This window comes from Carassius auratus, unplaced genomic scaffold (genome assembly GCF_003368295.1).
Source record: "Carassius auratus strain Wakin unplaced genomic scaffold, ASM336829v1 scaf_tig00215744, whole genome shotgun sequence".
NCBI classification, from domain to species: domain Eukaryota; kingdom Metazoa; phylum Chordata; class Actinopteri; order Cypriniformes; family Cyprinidae; genus Carassius; species Carassius auratus.
In genome coordinates this window covers 1-21,903 of record NW_020528221.1, presented here as the reverse complement: position 1 = coordinate 21,903, position 21,903 = coordinate 1, and the positions used below count along the sequence as shown (strand labels likewise).

The 21,903-nt window shown below is 36.2% G+C and overlaps 1 pseudogene; it reads right to left on the bottom strand.

Annotated features, from left to right (window-relative positions):
- Positions 1-13,091: 13,091 nt before the first annotated feature.
- LOC113095479 (chloride intracellular channel protein 5-like) lies at positions 13,092-17,569 on the bottom strand (annotated as a pseudogene).
- Positions 17,570-21,903: the final 4,334 nt, after the last annotated feature.

Here is a 21,903-nt window from a genome sequence, read left to right as displayed (position 1 = left end):
ACCTGGACTGAGGGTCTTTAAACGGCCCTATCAATGAACGCAAACATCCAGAAGTTCAGCTTGGATCAATGTTTGGTTTGGATCACCTCAGCCAGGAAACGACTCAATGGGCTTATTTAGCACTACTTAGAGCCAGTTCAACACTATTACATTGTTTTAAGACAAAACACGTGTGTTTCCTTTCAAAGATTGTCATCTTTATCGAGGCTAATTGATAAAAGTTTTCAGATTATGTTTTCATTTGTTGGTTGGAGGGTTTTAAGTGAAAATAAGTACAAACGAGAGAGCAAGAACTAATGATGGTCTTTCTGTCTATCAACGATCTCTGGCCCTTTTAAGACAAAACTCAGAGCGGTTACTGATAGATAGATCTTATGATTTCTTGCTGCCATGCTTAAAAAATAAAGGGATTGTTTATTTTTCTGACATTTTTATGTTTTATCTTTCACTTTGATGTTGCAAGTTGCATTGAGTAAATACAGCTGGATCAAACTAACAACTGTTTCTGTCTTCATTTCAGGCTGCAAAGGAAGAAAATGTGATTATTTTAAAAGAGGTTGATTCTTTTCTATACCCACTGTATTTGATATTTATTTTAGATCATAATTCATTGCATTAATATAAAAAAAAACTAAAAATTCCTATCTATTAACTTACACTGTATGTATATATAATAAATTTAAATAGTTATTTTCTTGATTTTGTTACTTTTTGTTTACTGTCATATGCCAGATAAAAGAAATGCCAGTCTTTGGTAAAAATAAATACATAAATAAATAATAAAATAAAATAAAAATGCATAGGTATGCAAAAAAAAAAAAAAAAATAATAATAATAATAATAATAATAATAATATATATATATATATATATATATATATATTTTTTTTTTTTTTTACTTCGTTCACTGAAAACCTGTTGAAATCCATTTTTCTTTTGAAAATCCATAATTTAACCACTAGAAAGTTTTCCACAATTTAATTTAATTAATTTTAATTTAAACCTTTTTTTTATACATTTATTCAGTGCAAGTTCCGAACAGAAGTCTTTTCTCCGAACACCTCAGTGTCTTTCTTTGAGGAAGTCTGATTTACGCATCATTTCCTTTCGTTCTCTCCGGGTGAAACAGGAGGCTTCTGGTTGTGAGGGTCAGTCATTTCTCACACAGTTAAGCCCCTGATTGCTCCAAATCACTTCACAAGCAATCAAATCTGCATAGTGCTGTCCCAGTTTGGCTGGAGGTGTGCCAAGGACAATGCCCTGATGCCTTTAACAGGGTGAAACCTGCAGGGTATCTGAAAATAGAGACCCTGAGTGTCCCACGGCTGTCTGAAGGTTGCAGACGGGTTTGTCGGTCCTGATGATTTATGCTGGCAGCGCTCGTGAAGTATTTGCTGCCGCTGGGAGGTTTCCGTACAAATGAAGTGTGAAGCTCAAGGGAGCACAGAGGTGGCGGGACGCAATCCTTAAACACCTCCAGCACGACAGCAGTAAATGGGACACTTTGCAAGAGGGGGGTGGAAGTAATGCATAGAGGTGTTATCTAGAGCTGATCACACCTGTAAGCTCACAATTCATCCTCTGCTAAAAAAATAAAAAATAAAAATAAAAAAAAATAGTGACCGTGAAGTTGTCAACTTGGACACGTTCCTGGAACAACTTTGTTTGTCCTTTATCAAGAACCAATCACATAACTCTGACCCAAAATGATTTCATAAGAGAAAACAAATAAGTGATGCATGATGAATAATGCATAAACCTTTGAATTTCATGCAGTCAAAGGTTTGGAATGATTACGATTTTCTAATGCTTTTAAAAGACGTCTCTTCTGCTCACCAAGGCTGCATTTATTTGATTGAAATTACAGTAATTAGGAGTAATATTGTTTAATATTAATATATTAATCTCAGCATTTAATTTAATAGTTATATTGTTAAATAATATTAATATTATGTCAATTTAAAATATTTTTTCTAATTTAATATATTTTTGAAGTGTACCAACCATGCTATTTTTTAAACAGCTAAATATTTTTGTGGAAATTATCATTTTTTTAAGGATTCAAAAGAACTGTCAATTTTGATCAATTAAATGCATCCTTGCTACAGTAAATAAAAGTATTCATTTATTTTTCTCTTCCTTTTTTAAATCTTACTTTGAACAAAAATATTAAGCAGCAAAAAAATAATAATAATTCAACAATGAATAATAAATGTTTGTTGAGCATCAAATCAGCATATTAATGATTTCTGAAGATCATGTGACACTGAAGACTGGAGTAATGATGCTGAAAATTCAGCGGTGCATCAGAAATACATTTTATTTTACAATATATTCACATAGAAAACAGTTATTTTAAACAGTAGTAATAGGAATAAGGATTTATTTTATTTTTCACCATTGAGAAAGGAGCAAAACCGTGTGTGAATGAATGTAAGACCTTAAATACATCATCACCTCATTCTCATCCTGCTTCAAGGTCAAGTATATGCCGAACACTGGGCAAATTTTAAGAAACACTGCCCTCCTGTGGACAAACTTTTCAAATAGCATCAGCATCAGTTTCACAGCATGTTGCAGCATTATAATTATGAGCTACTTAAAAATATATATTTACCTAAAACATGCTTGTACACAATAGACCTGTGGAAGCTTGATAAAACTGGAAGTTGATATACAGCTGAAAGAAAAGAAAGTGTCTTTTAGCTGGCCACCCCTTCAATATCTTAACTATTTCTCTGAAAAAGTCAGCAACAAAAGACATTCTGCCAAAAACAAATCTAGCCAATTTATAAAGCAACAGGTTTATGACAAAATCGGTATTTGATGTGTGTGTCTGTGTGTGTGTGTGTGTGTGTGTGTGTGTGTGTATATATATATATATATATATATATATATATATATATATATATATATATATATATATATATATATAGCCCAGAAAAAATATACAATATACAAAAATATACAAAAACAATAAAAACAAAAACAAATTTAAAACATTTTATTTAAAGTATTGAGGAAAATACATCTGCTTTTTGCAAACAAAAATTAATAATTGCAAAACAAATGAAACAGCGTAAAAGCAATGATTTTGCAATACATATTTTCCATGGTCATATCTATTTATTTATTTGCAATGCTGCTTTTATTTTGCGTGTAAGTCTAGTTTGAGCTAGTTAATTTCTCTGGATGTGCACACTTTTATAGCATTATGTGTATTGGGATCGCGAATCATTTGAGTCAGTTCGGGAGTTCGGAGCGGGATCGCGAATCATTTGAATCAATTTTGGAGATCGCAAATCATTTGAAGCAGTTCAGGAGTTCGTAGCGGGATCGCGAATCATTTGAGTCATCTGACTCTAGTTTGGGAGTTGGAAAGAGATCGCGAATCATTTGAATCAGTTCGGGAGTTCGGAGCGGAATCGCGAATCATTTGAATCAGTTCGGGAGTTCGAAGCGGGATCGCGAATCACTTGAGTCAGTTTGGGGATCGCAAATCATTTGAAGCAGTTCAGGAGTTCGTAGCGGGGTCGCGAATTATTTGAGTCATCTGACTCTAGTTTGGGACTTGGAGCGGGTTCGCGAATCGTTTGAGTCAGTTTGGGGATCGCAAAACATTTTAATCAGTTCGGGAGTTCGTAGTGGTTTCGCGAATCATTTAAGTCAATTTGGGGTTCGCAAATCATAGCTGTGTATGGATAGGCATTTTTAACTAATTTAGTAGCTCGTTATAATTACGTTTTCCACACTTGGTTAGGTGTGAAATGTGAACTCGTATTTTTGTTTTAATGATGTGCCTTTTAACAGTATCAAGTATATTCAAAAACTAAACAAATCGTGCCTAAAAAGTGCATGCATCTAGGCTAATGTAAAGTTACATGATGAAGTCATACTAGTGCACGTGGCGCGTGTGCATTTTGAGTGCGTTCTTTCACTGCATTATTCGGTGTATTCAAATGTGAATGATCACAAAATTCAAGATATGAACCCTTTGTGCCAAAGGGGTTCTTTCTTGTCATTATAGAACTTTTTTAGCATAAAAGGTTCTTTGGAGTTGAGTAAAGAACCCTATGGTTCTATATAGAACCCCAATGAACCCTTTTTTCTAACAGTTTGTTGTCATATATATATATATATATATATATATATATATATATATATATATATATATATATATATATATATATATATATATATATATATATATCCAAAATCGGATTATCCATAAGGGCACTTGGGCCAGTCCAACCATTCACAACAACTAGGGGGGCACCACATGACACAAGTTTTAAAAATATTTTTCGTAAATTGTTTTATTATAACCTTGAAATTCTTAAAAGACCATACATAACCCGTTTATGAACACTAACTTAACAATAAAAAATAAAATAATAATAATAAATTATAAATAAATAAAGATTACATGACCACTATCAGTCCCCCACTTCCGCCCCAAATCTGTCAGAGTACGCGCAAATGTGTAATTTTTTTAACGGCTACAGAAAATGAATCAAAATGGACAGACGTCAATTGAGTGGTTTTGCAAAAAGAAAGTTAAAGAAAGACAAGGACGCTAGACGTTTAGCTACAATTCAAAATGTTCCAGGGATCGAATGTTTTTTTTTTAAACGAGTGAAGAATGAGCTCAGGACGACAATGACACAGAAGCGATTGACTGCACTCTCGCTTGCTCTCCCTGTTTACCATTGAAGTTAAAGTTAAAACATTACCGTCTCCAGCCGCCAGAGGGCGCTCTATGCTGCTCAGTTCTCCTGTAGTCTACACTGGAAACATAGAGCACCCTCTCGCGGCTGGAGACGGTAATGTTTTCTCTTGGTTCTTGGTTCTAAATAAATGCGATTTATAGTCCAGTGTAACTTTTATATGTTTTTTTTCCTTGTCAGGACGTATTTTTGGACTGATGCGACTTAAACTTAGGTGCGACTTATAGTCCGAAAAATACGGTAGTTGGACAAGTTAATAAATTACATTTGATTTGAGAAATCACCTTAATTATGTTAGGGGGGTTAGACACCACACTGTCTTAATACGGTCCTGTATATATGATGTCTGATGTTTGATATCATGGCCACACTAAACGTAAGGACATGCAGCTATGCTTTCATCATTATTTTCCAGCCCTGCATGACATCTGCTCTAGTTTCAGAAGAAGGACGTGTGAAACAGCAGCGAGGGCAGTTCTGACACCAAACACACGTGTGTGAGAGTGACACTGTTCCACCACATCACTCTCACACTCTCGATCTTCCCAGCATGCATTGGGGCCTGGCACCACTGGAACATATCATATCATGACCGCAGGAGGTTCATCCCATGCTCTGAGAGCGATACGGTAACAGTTGCACTTCTTTTGAGATTCGACTTCAAAAGATGATGTCCAGGTGTGAAGATGACATCCCAAGCTTTTTGATAAAACGTTCGGTTTTACATAAAATCAGATAAATAGTTACAAATTAACACTGTCGCATAATCACTCGCATGTTGATCCAAACCCATGATTTTTTAAAAATTTTTTATTGCTTTTCCATAAAAATTAAAGCATATAGTGACTAGAGTTTGTCAAGCTCCAAAAAGGACATTTTTTTATACTTCATTTCCAGTCTGATTCCACAAGGGAATTTACCTGATATTTCAGTCGATTCATTACTTTTAGTTTGGAATATAGCACACAAATAGTATAAACAACTTGTTTTTAAATGTAATTTTTCATTATTTTGTTTATTTTACTTTATTTTAGTGCATCGATACATTCGATGAAAATCAGAAATGTCATCATGGCAAATTTTGTTATATATATTCTATTTCAGTTAACATTTTGATTCAAATAAATTTTTTTTATGGTTTTAGTTTCATTAAACTATAATATCCCTTATACAGACAATAGAGGCTCTTCATCTTCTCAAAATAATCTCCTTTTGCGTTCCTAGAAAGTCATATGTTTGGCTCGACATGAGGGTGAGTAAATATCGATGAGTAAATGTGAATTTTAGGGTGAACTATCCCTTTAGGGTATTTTTACTGAAACAAAAAGAAAAATACATTATATTGTGATGCAGATCTAAATGCTAAGACGGACAGATGGGGAACACATGAAAGCATAACATACATATACAGCGAAATGGAAATTTGAAGTAGATAAAAGAGTGCATCCCGAAATCCCAAAAGACAAGTCGGCGATGGTCAAAATAAAATATTCCTACCAAAGCAAACAATACCAAATGCCATTTCATATACTCTCAGCATGAAGACTTTTAATTTCCCACCATAAAATGTGAAACCTCTTGGATCTCTTCATGAGGTGCAGACAGACAGCATTGAAGTTTAAATCGAGATCTGACTGATGCATACCCACAATTACCCTGGCGTTTGAAACGGGGGCAGACTTCAACATTTGGTATCATTTAGAGCCCAGGCGATGTCACTGATGCACAACCGATCCTCAGACACAAATCCAACAAGATCTCAAAGGATATTACTGCGCAGCAATGCTTGAATCCAACTCTTTGCGTTAGCCTATAATTATAAGACTCCAGCGAATGCTTGTTTTGATAAAACGGTCGGAGTGAACTACAGGTTGCCTTGACTTTACTGCTTTGAAATCCTCTGATGTTGGTGATCCGAGCCGAGTTGTGGAGGAATCGCATGCCTTTTGCGTGGTGCTTTGGCAGTGTCCGTGGAGTGGGCTCTGCTTTAGATTACCTTTGGGTTTTGAGCTATGAAAATGCAATTGCCACTTCAGCATAAGTTAAATCAGGTGGGAAGTGAGTAATGAAGTCAAAGGCTGCCGCTGCTTTGACATCCTTCAAGAAAGGTAGATGCATTCAGGAAAAGACTCATTTTCTCACACATAATTGCCAGTTTCAAGACATATAATGTGCTTTTTTCCAGTACTGTGATGGTATCATTCTTGCTTTCTTCCATCCAAACAGTGTTACCGGATTCTGTCAAAAATAAAAGAAACTCTAGTTAATGTAAATACTGTAAAATTATTTGTAGAAAAATATATATTTTTACATTTCCTGAAGAAATTATGAGTGCAAACTTACCTCTATGATGCTAAAACATCCGCCAGGGTTTTGCAGTGCAGTAACAATGGTGTTCTGAGTGGTTTTAAGCACTGTGCAATGCGGTTGCTACTGGCCCAAGTCAAAAAAAGAGTCTCAATGGAGGTATTTACATACATGCGTTTGTAGAAATCAGGCATTTTTTTATTTTATTTAACCTTTATTTAACCAGGAAAGTCCCATTGAGGTTAAAAACCTCTTTTTCAAGGGAGTCCTGGCCAAGAGGCAGCAAAAACACAGTCAATTACATTTATAAAAGTTATACAATACAAATAATTAAAAACATTTGCAATTTAAACAGGTCATTTCAGGTTCTCTCAATCTGGACTTAAAAGCATTTAAGGAAATGAGTTCAGATAATTTCAAGTCTTTTTGCAAAAAGTTCCATGCAGAAGGAGCTGAGTAGACAAAAGCCCTTTTTCCCAGTTCTGTACGGGCAAATGGAACAAAGAGCAGCAAGTGATCATTTGATCGCAATGAATAAGAATCAACACTTCTCCATGTGATTAAACTACAGATGTAGGATGGCAAAAGACCAAGCATGGCCTTATAGATAAAAGTATGCCAGTGCCCTGATCTCCTGTTGGACAATGATGGCCATCCCACTCTGGAATATAATTCACAATGATGGGTCAAGTTTTTACAATTCGTAATAAATCTCAGAGACGCATGATAAACAGTGTCAATCTTATACAGACATTGTGCTGAAGCGGTCCTATACACCAGGTCTCCATAATCTAAGACAGATAAAAATGTTGCAGTGACTAGCTGCTTTTTTGCTTTAAAAGAAAAACAAAATTTATTTCGAAAGAAAAAGGACAGTTTAAGTTTGAGTTTCTTCACAAGGTTGTCTATATGAGGCTTAAAAGTGAGAGCATCATCAAGCCAGATACCAAGGTACTTATAAGAATGAACCACCTCTATGACACTTCCAGTCAAAGTGAACACAGGAGGAGGAGCTTGAGAAACCTTCTTAGTATTTCTAAACAGCATCAGTTTGGTCTTATCAGCATTGAGAACCAGCTTAAGCTGCATAAGCGTACGTTGAACCACATCAAAAGCTTTCTGCAAAGACTCAACCGCTTTAGCTGGGGATGATCCAAAACAATAAATAATCGTGTCATCAGCATAGAAATGCATATTAGCATCTGACATATTGTGGCCTAGTTCATTTATATACATAATAAACAATAGAGGACCTAATATTGAGCCTTGTGGCACCCCCTTTTGGACCTTCACTAATGCAGAACATAGACCATCACATTTAATGCACTGAGTCCTGTCACTCAGATAATTCATGAACCAGGAAACTACACAATCAGACAATCCCAGACAAAGAAGCCTTTGCTTTAAAACAGCATGGTCCACTGTGTCAAAAGCTTTCGACAGATCAAGAAAAAGTGATGCACAGAATTGCTTTCTATCAAGAGCGACAAGTATGTCATTAATTACTTTTGTAACAGCAGTGATGGTACTGTGCTTTTTCCTGAAGCCTGACTGCAGTTTAGAAAGGAGTTCATTTGAGTATAAAAACTCTTTTATTTGGTCTGAAACAAGGGATTCTAAAATTTTTGACAAAACACACAAATTAGATATAGGTCGATAGTTAGTTAAAACTGCTGGATCACCTCCTTTAAACAAGGGAGTAACAAAAGCTGACTTCCAAACTGATGGTATTTCATTGTTTTGAATTGACAGATTAAAAATAATTGTAAGGGGCTCTGCAACAAAATCAGCCGCCTTTTTCAAAAAGTAAGGCTCTATTAAATCTGGTCCAGGAGGTTTTCTGTGATCTAATGCTTTAAGAGCTCCATGCACCTGCTGCACAGTAAAAGAAACAAAATTAAAAGGCTCTCCAGAAAACACTGATGAGTATGTGCATGGAGTGACAGCGACTACTCCTGTCGACTCGGACAGAGAACCAACTGATACAAAATGCTCATTAAAGCAATTTAAGACATCAACTCTGTCGTAGACTGGGAGAGAGTTTTTTAAGACAAATTTTGGGAGGGCTTCATTACTTTTATTCACAGAAAGAGACTTGATGACTTTCCAAAATTTCTGTGTATTATTGAGGTTTTCACTTGTGACTGATAAATAATATTCTGATTTAGCCTTTTTGATAAGAGAGGTACATTTATTTCTTAGTTGTCTGAAAATGGACCAGTCAGTGGCAGAATCACCATTTCTAGCTTTAGCCCATGCCACATTTCGCTGATGGATAATGTCTGACAACTCTGGAGAAAACCAAGGGTTTTCCCGTCCCTTCACTCTGTGCTTTGTCCAAGGAGCATGTTTATTTACAATTTTCTCAAAATTCTCCTTAAAAAGTGTCCAGGCAAGCTCAACGTCAGGCAACAGGCCTAGCTGTCCCCAGTTAATCAAAGATAGATCATGATGATAGGCTTGTTCATTAAAATTTTTCAAATTCCTCTTTCTAATAATTTGTGATTTACATTTGGGTATTTTACTGCCTCTCGAAGTAGCAATAACACAATGATCACTCAGATCATTACAAAAGACACCCATGGATAAAAATTTATGAGGGACATTTGTTAGAATCAAGTCAATTAAAGTAGATTTATCTGGATATTTGAGATTAGGCCTTGTAGGTACATTTACCAACTGGCTAAGATTGACAGAATCACAGAAAGATTTAAATTCATCAGAAACAACATTTAGCCAGTCCCAATTCAAGTCTCCGGCCAGTAAAAGTTCCCTATAGTTTAATCTGGACAAAAGAAGCTTTAAAGATGATAAAGCCTCCCTGGAGGCCGATGGAGGTCTATAACACCCCACAACAGTAATTGAAAGGGACTTAAATATTTCAACATTTAAGGCCAAAAACTCCATTTGCTTACAGAGAGACTCAGACAGAACAACTGATGCACCAAATCTTGACTTAACATAGATAGCAACACCACCACCTTTCTTGGGCCTGTCACTGCGAAAAACATTATACCCATGCACATTTATATCTTCATTAGTAATTGATTTCGTCAACCATGTCTCCGAAATTATCACTATGTCTGCATCTGTAGATTCAATCCAAATTCTAACCATGTCCATTTTGGGTAGTAAACTGCGAACATTAAGATGAACAAATTTAAGTCCAGGCATTGATTTAAATTCAGCAGGGGTCAAGACACATTGCAAACCGGGGCCAGGATTGGGCTGCACATTTCCAGATAAAAGTAGGAGTAGTGTAATAATCAATCTGCATTTCACAGTATATTTTGAAGCCGGCCTATCATATGCTGAAACCAGGCAATGCCTGTCATTAATTGAGAAAGACAAATTATACAAAGCAAAACAATTTTGCAGTTTAGGCAAATCCCAGTACAGATCCATCCAGAAATCCAGGTTCCAACAAAAGTGTAATGGTTCCTGGTGCATGTCAATACTGGTTTTTGTGCCACTATAGTAGGTATCCTGTATGCCCACCATATTATTAAAACAACTCACCCTAGAATCAGTGTCCGGTTTCAAGTTCCAAGTGACCAACAGGGATAAGAAAATTAAGAAAAATGCCATCGTCATTAATTTACTAATAGTAAAGTTGACTAATAACAGTACCAGTTTATCTTGTAGAGTATGGCTCAGCTTCCACAATGATGTTGCAGGCTTAGGCTTGTTAACCCAAGCTCCAGGAGAATGTAGCAGGCCAGGCCTGTTAGCCTAACTCCAGGAGTATGTAGCAGGCCAGGCCCGTTAGCCTAGCCTCCAGGATGATGGGTGAGACTCAGGCTGGTTTGCCAAAGCTCCAGGAGAATGAAGCACGCCAGGCCCGCTAGCTTTGCTCCAGGGGTATGTAGCAGGCTCAGGCTGGTTTGCCAAAGCTCCAATGAGGTTGTAGCAAGCTCAGGCTGGTTAGCCAAAGCTCCAAGAGGATATACCAGGATCAGGCTGGTTAGCCCAAGCTCCAAGAGGATATACCAGGATCAGGCTGGTTAGCCCAAGCTCCAGGAAGATGTAGCAGGCTCAGGCTGGTTAGCCCAATCTCCAAGAGGATATAGCAGGCTCAAGCCCGTTTGCCTAGCTCTGTTTAGCCTGGGCTAATAGGATCAGTTGGATCAGGATCAGGTTAGCTCAGAGCAGAGGTAAAGTGTCATTTTTAAAGTGTCATTTTAAACTCATAGTAGTCCACAATCTTCTTAAAAGTTCAAGATGAAATTTCCATATAAATAACTTGTACAACTTAAAAACTACAACTTAAAAGGAGTAAATACTATGAAATCCATTTAAATGCAATCAGTCCAGAGAGAGACACTGAGCAGATCTTAGATAGCTGCCATCTTGGATTTTTCAAGGCATCTTCTGTACCTAGACCTAAGCCAAGTGTAAATGCCCTCCACGGTGCATCTTAGATCCAATACAAGATGCAACTCAGTCAAGCTTACTGTTAATGCATGGTTGTTTAAGCCACATATGTAAAATGTACTCCTCCCAAATGGAAATACATTAAAAGGCAGACATTTGGAAGCCCCGTAATCTACATAAGCAAGCAATTATAAATGAAGCAACTGCACAACTCCAACATTCATACGTTATACAAAAAATATTTTGCAACATTTTTGACAAGTCAAGTCTTGATCAAGCACAATGCTTAGCATCGTCTGCTTTACATATATCTGTATATAGCCAAGTGTGGATGGAATAAGAATACCTCGTTGAATGAAATCCAGTCAATTGGGTTACATGAATTGAATAAGTGAATTTAAATCCATATTCTGATCACTCTATCAATGCACACTGGGAAAACAACACATATTCTTCAGTAAATTATGCTTGCATGGAGATTCCTCATAGAGAAAGTAGAAAAAGTAGAGCATGTTGGAGAAAGATTTCCATCTGAAGATGGATGATTGCATGTTAGGTGTGTTGTGGGGTGTGAGTGAGTCAACAGGCCCTTCATGCACTTGAGGCTGCAGGACATTTCATCCAGAAGACTTTCTGAAACAATCGAGGAAGGAACCAAGTGCATGTTTGACCGGCCCTTTGCCCCACTGCCCAAATAAAGATTGCCGATATAAATGCAGATGGTGCTCCAACTTAGCAGATGTTTGATATTGATTGAATTTTTCTTCAGCAGGGAAAATAAATGCTCCAGGTTTAATTTTAATACAAGATAAACAAGGCCTAACTGTGGCATGCTGTCTACCTCTCTGAAGATAACTGCGACTTCTTGACAGTTACACAAAATTGTGTCTTCTTATAAAAGGAAAGTAAAAAAACAACAATTTACTTTAGGTTTAAATGTACTTTAAAATAAAAAAAATCGTTAAATTACCTGTATTTTTCAAGTCCCGTTAAGGTCAAGTCGGTAAATGCGATAACTTTCACACAACACGCGGAAGGATACAAAACAGCAGCGCCATTAAATATGAATACCGTCCGCCCTAAAAAATAGTTCCTCAGCTACAGTGATGATTTCGACAAATTTACAGATCACATACTACCAGTTTTTTTATGGAAGAATTAATATAAATGCATAAACATAAAATTGCTAACCTTTTCTCCCTTTTATCTCAGCAGAGTCGAATGTCTGCAGTAATCGACGATATGACTTAAATTCGTCTTGCAGTATGACACGTGATTAAAAACAACAGAAACGTCACAAGCTTTATGAAAAAATAAATTTTATTAAGAAGAGACAATTAGTATTGTTGTTCAGTTCAAATATATGAAAATTCCAGACAGGGCTTGAGATTCCTGAGACCTAAACATGTGCCTATTTTGTGTGATGGCTTAGAAACAATAATTATATTTAAATATGATGTTTGTGTCAGTAAATCATAAAATGTTCATCAAACGCATTTAGGTTTTAGGACATCTTTGATGAATGGTTTTGATCCACGTCAAATGTTACTTTATATCAGCTTGATGAGGCTCATTTACTGTAAATAGCTCAGCTTTATTATTTTCTCCACTAGGTGGAGCTGTGTGCCTAAATATAATTATTCTCAAGTTAATTCTAGAGAAATTACATTCTTACATGCTCACCTTTTTTTTTTTTTTTTTTTTTTTTTTTGCTCTGTCCTGTGGAGATTTACACACATTAACCATAATACTAAAGTTAAATACCTTACTCTTAGATAAAACACAAAATTACATCCCTGTTTCACAAGCTAGCAAAAATATCTTTATACAATGCAAAATTTGAAAGGTTTATGCAACACGAATTGGACTTTAAATGAAGAGAATCATCATCCAACCCTGAAAATGTATAGAGAAACAGTGGCACAGACCGTCACAGATAGCGACACTGATAGAGGAGTTTATGTCATTTACAGACAGTAAACATAATGGCAGTAGTAGCCTATGGGAAGTACACACAAGCGTGACAGGAGGATTACAGGACCAAGTCAATGTCCTGAAGGCAAATTCTGCTCAATAACTGCTGAAGGAAATATTTTTGTGAGACAGTCTTTCACCAAGAGAAAGGTCACCACTTTAGCAGTTTTGCATACGATTATTAGAGTCACTGATTTATTTGCCCAGCCGCTTTGCCACGTCCTGATAGGCCAGTTCAATCTCATTGTCTGCCGCACAGGTGTTGGTGAATTCATCCCGGGCGTAAGCTTTCTGCAGGTACCTCCAAACCCCACTGAACTCTGATGGGATCTCAAAGTTACGGTATTTCTTAGAAACCACCTGAATGTGGCGGGAAAAAAGGAATGACATGAAACAAATGACACTGCTAGATTATGATCCAAACAAATCATCCTATAAGGATTTAAAAAAAAATGTCAAGTTGGGGCAAGTTGTCAATATCATATATGTTGCAATTCATCAATTGCAAATTGCTATTCATGAAACAGCAACAATGTATGTAACAATATATTGTGACCTTCATTTTTGTTGTGCTTTAATACAATAGACATAGTTTCAAAACAGATACTTCAATTTGTAATTTATTTGAATTGTTTTACCATTTTAATTTAGCCATTAACTAGGCTTAAATACATTTTAAATAAATATATGATGGGGTAAATTACTTTTTCTGTTAGTTAAGGTAGTATTTGATATTTCAGCAAAAGTTGTTATTGTCAAATTGACATCAATAAGCTGCAAGATCCCATTGTGGCAACTAAGCCCATATATTAAGTGGGACAACATGACTTGCTGTTTTTTTTTATATATATATGGTTAAAAATGGTGGGAATGTTCGAAAGACTTAAAGTGTGTATCTGTGCAGAAATTGACTTTAAAAGGTAAACCCACCCTGAGAAACATTCAATGCAATAAAAGGAACATTTCAGCAATGAAAAAGCAATGTTTTAGGAACTTTTTCAGCATTCACCACTATTTTATCTTGCACTAAATGATCAGTTACAGCAGATCTCCCAGCGGTACATCACCTTCACTACATGCAGTTTGGGGAGGAGGTTGCAGTCTGCGAGCGTTAATTCATTGCCGTCCAAGTACTTGCGGTTGGAGCACTTCTCTTCCCCCGTACTATCGACATCAATCTCGTCCGGCAGAGGGGAGTTCAGGAAGTTGTCCAGTTTCTTCAGAGCTTTCAGTAGCCCCTTCTCCAGACCTGCACAGCCAAAAGTTTGATATGTGCTTGTGCTAATGTTTTTATCTGAAGAAATACAGCGGCTTTAATTCAAGACAATCCCTGTAAAGGCCTAGCGGAATGCTATGAGCTCTGGATAACATGTGGCTCCATATTTCACCGCTGACAGAAGAGCATCCATAAAGAGCTGTAGATATTCCTTGAACCTGTCTAATAAGTCACGAAGCAGACACTAAACTCACTTGCATTGGCTCCTGGATTTGTGTTCTTGATGTAGGCTGAGAACTTTGCAAAGATGTCATTTCCCGCCGTGTTTTGACTCCTTGTTCTTCGCAGCCAGTTTTGGATACCTTTGGACGTGAACGAAAAATAAGGTTGTTCACGTTGCATAAACAATCAATCCATCAATGAACATCCTGTCCACCTACTTGGGAGGCGCTAGCATCTCTTCCAAGAATTCTTCGATCTTGTTGACGTCTGTTCGCACTTCGCCATTGAAGGTAAGGAATGGTGGAGGAGTCCCGGGAGCAAGATTATGAAGATCTGCTGGTTTCCTTGAAGAAATAGGGATTTTGTTTTTATTTTTAATGCATGTTCACATTTGATTTTGATGATTACATAACACAGTCAATTAAAGCCAGTGGAAATGCTTGATAAGCACAGCTTTTTTTTGTGCTTGTCTCATTGAAACGGGACTTAATGGGAGGGACATATCTATCAAAAGCTATCAGACTTTAACTAAAAGCCACACAATTTTCTAACAGCAACTCTCATGCCCAAAGCAGATTTTTAAATACAATTTAATTACCTTTTCAGGTCGACAGTGGTGACGTTGAACACGACTCCCTTCAGCCACAGGATCATAAAAAGCCTTTGAGAAAAAGGACAGTTCCCAATACTTTCTCCATCACTGCCAGCCTGAGGAACACAGACTGATAAATCAGACTCAATGCATCACGTCATAGCCTTAGTAGCCTATCACCAGAGTATTTTTTTATTTTGTGCATTCTTCAATATCTTGAACATCTTGAAAATAATGAACTTGTTTATTGTCAATCAGCAACATAAAAATTCATGCAATGAACAATGACCTAAAATTTATATAATACATATATATATTAAATATAATTCTTATCATAAGTCAAAAATGAATATATATATATTAGTATCATTAGGTCAGATATGAGATTATTAAACCCCTGAAAGTCATTCACCATTCAGTGCATGATTTGCAATCTTCAACACAATAGTACACAGCACAAAGAACCAATTGGGATTTAGTGCCAAATTTCCATATCTGAAATTAGGCAATCAAGCTATCCAATAGCATCCTTAACTGGGCCAGTAACCTGAGCCAGATATCAGATCTGCACTTGAGCTGAATTATTCATGGAAATTCCATTACCTGCCCCATTAGCCCACAGCAAAGGGGTTTGGGGTCATACTGTACCTGTCAACACAACTATGAGATAGACACCAGCCTCGCCACCTAAAATTAATGTGTTTAGCACTTAAGCATGCTGGGAAAAAATGCACAGAGGTTGGTTTTCAAAGGGGCAACGCTTGATTGGCTCAGAACGAATGTCTGAGTTATTGCTTATGTCACACTTTAAGACATCTGACAAACTCAATCCACATTCACATAGGATAAAGTATATTCAGAGCAAGGACTGAATATAATTTGTGCATCGGATTTCAGAGCTTTGTCCATGCAGAACTCTTGAAAATAAAGGTTCTTCATTAGAATTTGTGGTTCCACAAAGAACGTTCAACATGCATAAAACCTTTCCACTGCACAAAAGGTTCCTTATAGTGATCCTTATTTATAGATTATTAAAATAGTCTATACATTTAGAAAAATGGTTTACTGAAAAGTTTACTTAGGAACCCAAAATGGTTCTTCTATGGCATTTGCTTTGTTGTTGTTGTTGTGCTAAACAGTTAAAATTAGCCACTTGATTACAAGACATTCTTCAAAAAATACAAGAGAGGAAAACCAAGGTCTAGCTCGGACCAAGGAAACAGAACCGGAGCACACAACGTTTTTAATAATTTATTAATAAAAAAACGACTAATGCATCTTCTTCAGAGTCAAACAATGAAAAGGCAACATACAGATTCTTCAAAATATCTTATTTTGTGTTCAACAGAAGAAAGAAAGAAAACCATACAAGTCTGAAACAAATGCAGAGTGAGTAAATCAATCATACACAGTATGCAAACGTTTAATACTAAAAGTTATGGGCTGTCAAATCACTAAATCTAATTTTAAGCCAATTAGATGAGGTCATATAACAGTTAGCAAGAATAAAACAGTTTCCAAACCCTGTCACTAATTTACTGTCACTATTTGCTTTATTAATAACTTTGATGTTACATGCAAGAAATACAGTGTCTGACCTTCTGTGATTTTCGATTTATAAATGTTTTACGTCTTTATCAAGATTCCACCCTCATTCTTTCACCAGTTTCAGCTGTTAACATTATCTAAACATAAAAAAAAACAATGCAAATGAACCACAGAAAGCAGCTGAAGAAATGAGACACTTGAACACAGAGGAATTAGAGCATGAGGTGTTGATAGAAAGGAAGAAATAATTCAGGAGCACCCCAAAGTATCTGCTTTGGAAACTGTCCTGGACCCATCTTAACCTCAAACGAAACTGCTAGAACGGTCAGAAAGCTTTTCAAAGTATTGATTCCTGACTGTTGATTAAATGTGCAACATCCATGCACATTAAAGCTGATTGTCATGCTACCTTCACGAAAAGCTCGATATCAGGGTCTTTGTCCTCCTCATTTGAGGTCATATCGCTTAAACTCACTCAAATTCAGAAGCTGATGGAGAATTATTGGTTTGTAACCTCCTTCTCCTTGGATGTGGGAGTCTTTTATGTGTCCGGGTGGCGGGGTGTTGTGATGGTCTCGATGCTGTAACAGGTCGGTGGAGGTGCGGTCTTGTTTTGATTTGGGCCCCTGCGGTCAGCTGTCAGTGAGAGCCGCTCTGACTGTCACAGAAAAGCCAAAAATAGCCTCTGCACGGCGCAGGAGCAAAAGGGAGGAGTTCGGTGTCACCTACACCAGCTCAGTGTCACTCAGGTCCTTTATAGAAATGTGATGAATCATATTTCACTCCTTCCTGTCAAAACCTGAGTCACGAATCACTGACCTCTCACAGCACTGGTGTGAAAATCCAAACTAGGTTTAGTAGTCATACTAAAAAAAAATGTTCTTTTCCCTACTAACGAATCAGATGAGAATCAGACAGATGTGGCGTACTGTAAGTAACACATTTAATGGGGTCACTGTCTCTCAGGCCCCACTTCATAATCAGCTGGAGGTTCGGTTTGGGAGGGTTATGGGAAACTATTCCGGTAAGTTCTCTCTAAATATAGAGCTGTAGGCTCCCTGAACACTCATTTACACATGATTTACTGACCTCAGGACTGTACAGTAACAGTCACACACTAAACCCAATGCTCAGTATTCAACAACAACTAAGCAGATAAGTATTTGTGGTACGTCACATTCGATTAAGCACACTGAAAATATGTAATACGATTTATTTATACACAAATATTCAAATGTTTTGGGGGCATTAAATGTATTTTATTTATTTTTAAGGAAATTAACACTTTAATTTAGCAGGAATGCATTATATCGATCATAAAAAATTTAATTAAATTATTTTAAATAGTTTTATAAGACTATACACATGGCTATGCAAGTCCATGTATTTTTTTTTATAAATTAATGCTTTTATTTAGCAAACTTAAATTTAATCTAAATAAAATTGACGATAAAGTCTTTTTGGAAATTCTATTTTAAATGAATGCCTTTATTTTAGTGTGATTTTACACTAATTAAAAAAATCCTGATAATGTTTTTTTTTTATTAAATAATGGCACAATTGTTTTCAACATTGAAAATAATAAGAAATTATTATATTTAAGAATTGATAAGCAAATGAGTAAATTAAAATGATTCACTAATGATGCTGAAAATTCAGCTTTGATCACAGCAATAAATTACATTTTTTTAATATATCCAAATCGAAGACAGATATTTATATTGTAAGAATATTTAACAATATTACTGTATTTTTACTAAAATTAATGCAGCCTGAGTGAGCAGATATAAAGATACACTATCAGCCAAGAGCCCAATTCTCCTAAATTAACATCAATTCTATACACAAAAAAATCTACATCATATTTCTCTCTTGTTCCACAGAATGAGAGACGACTTAATAAAAGTCCTTACAACAGTGTCATGATATACAGTAACAAGCTGTAGTTCACCTGCATGTTTACAGTAACCAAAGTGAGACCTCTAGTGGCTGCTAAAACACTAAAACAACTTTAGTTAGTCACACACAAACTTTAAATATCTGAAATAGAGGTTTTATTTGGTTTTCAGATGACAAATGTCATGGTATTTCTGAAGTGACAAAAGGATCCATAGAGTTTTTGCTTTGCATAGTTTCATGAAGAACCTACGACCTCAAACATTTGAAAGCCAAATACTGCACGAGCCAAGGTGACTTCCTGTTTCAGTAACTAAAGATTGAAGCGAAATAATATTGACCACTGTTAAATGTACAGAAATGACTGCAAGAAATACTATAAAATGGCAAGCAATGGCTAAAAAAAGTCAAAAAAGAAAAAGTTTTACACAGCTTTTCAAATGTAATTTCTCGTCAAGTCAAAAACGAAGAACGACTGCCATAAAATAAAAAATAAAATATCTGTTACAAAATATACACAAAAAAAATAAAAATTGCTCATGTTAAAAGCAGCAAAATGTTCCCTTCCCCAAATCTGAAGCTACAGATTACACCAGCTTTACAGTGCATTCACACATACAGCGATCTCTGAGAAACATTCAACCACACAAGAAACATTCAGGTAAAAGCCCTCATAAACCCTAGAAATATTCCTCAATAGAGATTCAAGAAGAAATGGGAGATTTAGCATTTCTTTAGTCACATCGGTTCAAAATAAACCCTTTCTAAAAAGTAATAAAAACCATGCAACCTCTTATAAAAAATAAATAAATATTAATATTTAACTGTTTGTGTGTTCCCTGGTGGTGAAGACGGATCAAACATGTGACTCAATAAATAAAGTTTCACTACAGGCAAGCTCAGTACGGGCATTTTCAAGTAACCTCAGTATCCTGTTTCTTCACCCAAAAGAAGCTTGTAATAATTGTTATTGCTTATGATGTTCTGCATTTCCCAAAAGTTTTGCAAAGCTAAGTAGAAACTATTGTCATCAATGCATTCTAGAATCTACTTAGACTTACGATGATTTTGGGAAACGCACCGCAGTTTAAGAGCATGAAGCATGGTGTGCATCAGTAACCTGACTGCTAACATACAGTATGCATAGATATAAAGCTATTTGTATATGCATATGATAACGCTAAAAAGCATTTAATCATTCGGAAATCTGTTAAATGTAATGATAGCGTGCTTGTGCGTGTGAGATGTTTTAGGAAATTTTCTAACACAATTATAATATATATTTTTTTGTTGAATATTGTTGTTGTCCAGGGTATGGAAACTTATTTCCACCACAAAAATACAAATTGCCACAATTCTGACTTTTTTCATTGCAATTCGGGAGAATTGAGAATTGTAAGATATAAACTCTTTATTGCAAAATATTACCTCAGAATTTGAAGAGAAGTGTGAAATTCGAGATTAAAAGTAGCAAATACCTTTAATCTTTCATTCCACTGCAAAACGATGCTGGACCTTTTTCCTCAGAATTGCATGTTCCAGTTCTCAGTTTATATCCCACAATTCTGAGGAAATCAATTATAAAGTCAGAATTGTAAAATATATGTAAAAAAAAATAATAATAATAATAATAGTAATAATTTTTTTTTTTTTTTTTTTTTTGTGGCAGAAATTAGCTTCCATATCAGGAAAAGGAATAGGAATAAAGGAACAGTTCACCTAACTCCAAACTTGTCTGAGTTTCTTTCTTCTGTTAATCATAACAGAATATATTTTGAAGAATGTTGGTTGTCAAACAAGTCCATTGACTTCCATAGTATATTTTTTTCCATTCTATGGAAGTCAATGTTGACCAGCAACTGTTTGGAATTTCCATTTTTGGGTGAACTATCCCTTTAAGAAAAAGAGTGAGACATTTTCAAAATGAACATCTGTGAAATATTTCTATCTCAAGAGCTGCTGATAATGTTGAGGACATGTTTTGTCATGTCTTCAGTGTTTCGCAGAATTTTGTTACCTTACAGTTTCAATACGATTGGCACATCGGCACCATTTCAGCATTTAAAGGAACAGTTCGCCTTAAAATGCAAATGCAGTCATCATTTAGATGAACTATTCCTTAAAAATGTGCTTGTATCGAGTCAAATGTCTCCATCCGAGACAGTCCCTGCGTCTAATAACTGCTTCATTCCAGCAGTGGCACGTCATCATCGTCCTCCTCTAACTCCAAGCGGGCGAACGGACGTGAAGACGAGACATCTCTGTTCTTCATCAGCTTGAATAGACAGGTGAAGGTGGTCAGGATGATCAGAACTCCGATGACGATGCCCACCGCTAGCGCTAGCTGCCCGCACTGCTCGTTAACTAGCGCACAGCGCACATAAGTGAAGCTGCCGTTGTTGGGCTTCGGAGGGATGCCAGCAGGTGACACATGAGCGGGTAGAGATCCACACTGTTCAAGCTCGACATCTTGTAGCCTTTGCGAAACGCAGGCCCATGGGCGGCCAGGAAGGGTGCATGCTGGGAAATGTATTGTCATAGCCATGATCGCCCACTGCAAAAAAAAAAAAAAGAAATATATATATATTAACAAAACATAAAAACAATATGCATTTTGCAAATACCATGAAAAAATTAAATTTTCCAGGAATTTCAAACTCTAGATGTTTTTAACAAGGACATTTCAAGAAGACAGATGTAAAATAACTCTTACGGCGCGGGAGTCTGCCATTTTTGACGATCGTCCAGCCTTCATCTGCCACCAGAATGATTGGCTGAATCCTCGCGTTGTTTTATAGTGCAGCCGATCGGGAACTTCATCCTTCAGTACACCTTCATGTGAGGGTGACATCTGGACAGGTTTTTATATACAGTCGAATTATCTGTGAATAAAAAAAATAAAATAAATAACTAAAAATACAACGAAATATGCCTATTAGGAAGGAAAAACTGTGGGATTCTGAGGAATGGATATAAAGAAGATAAAATGCGATTGCTAATGACAGACCAACATCTACAGCTTGTCTGTGGACTATGCATTAATGCAAA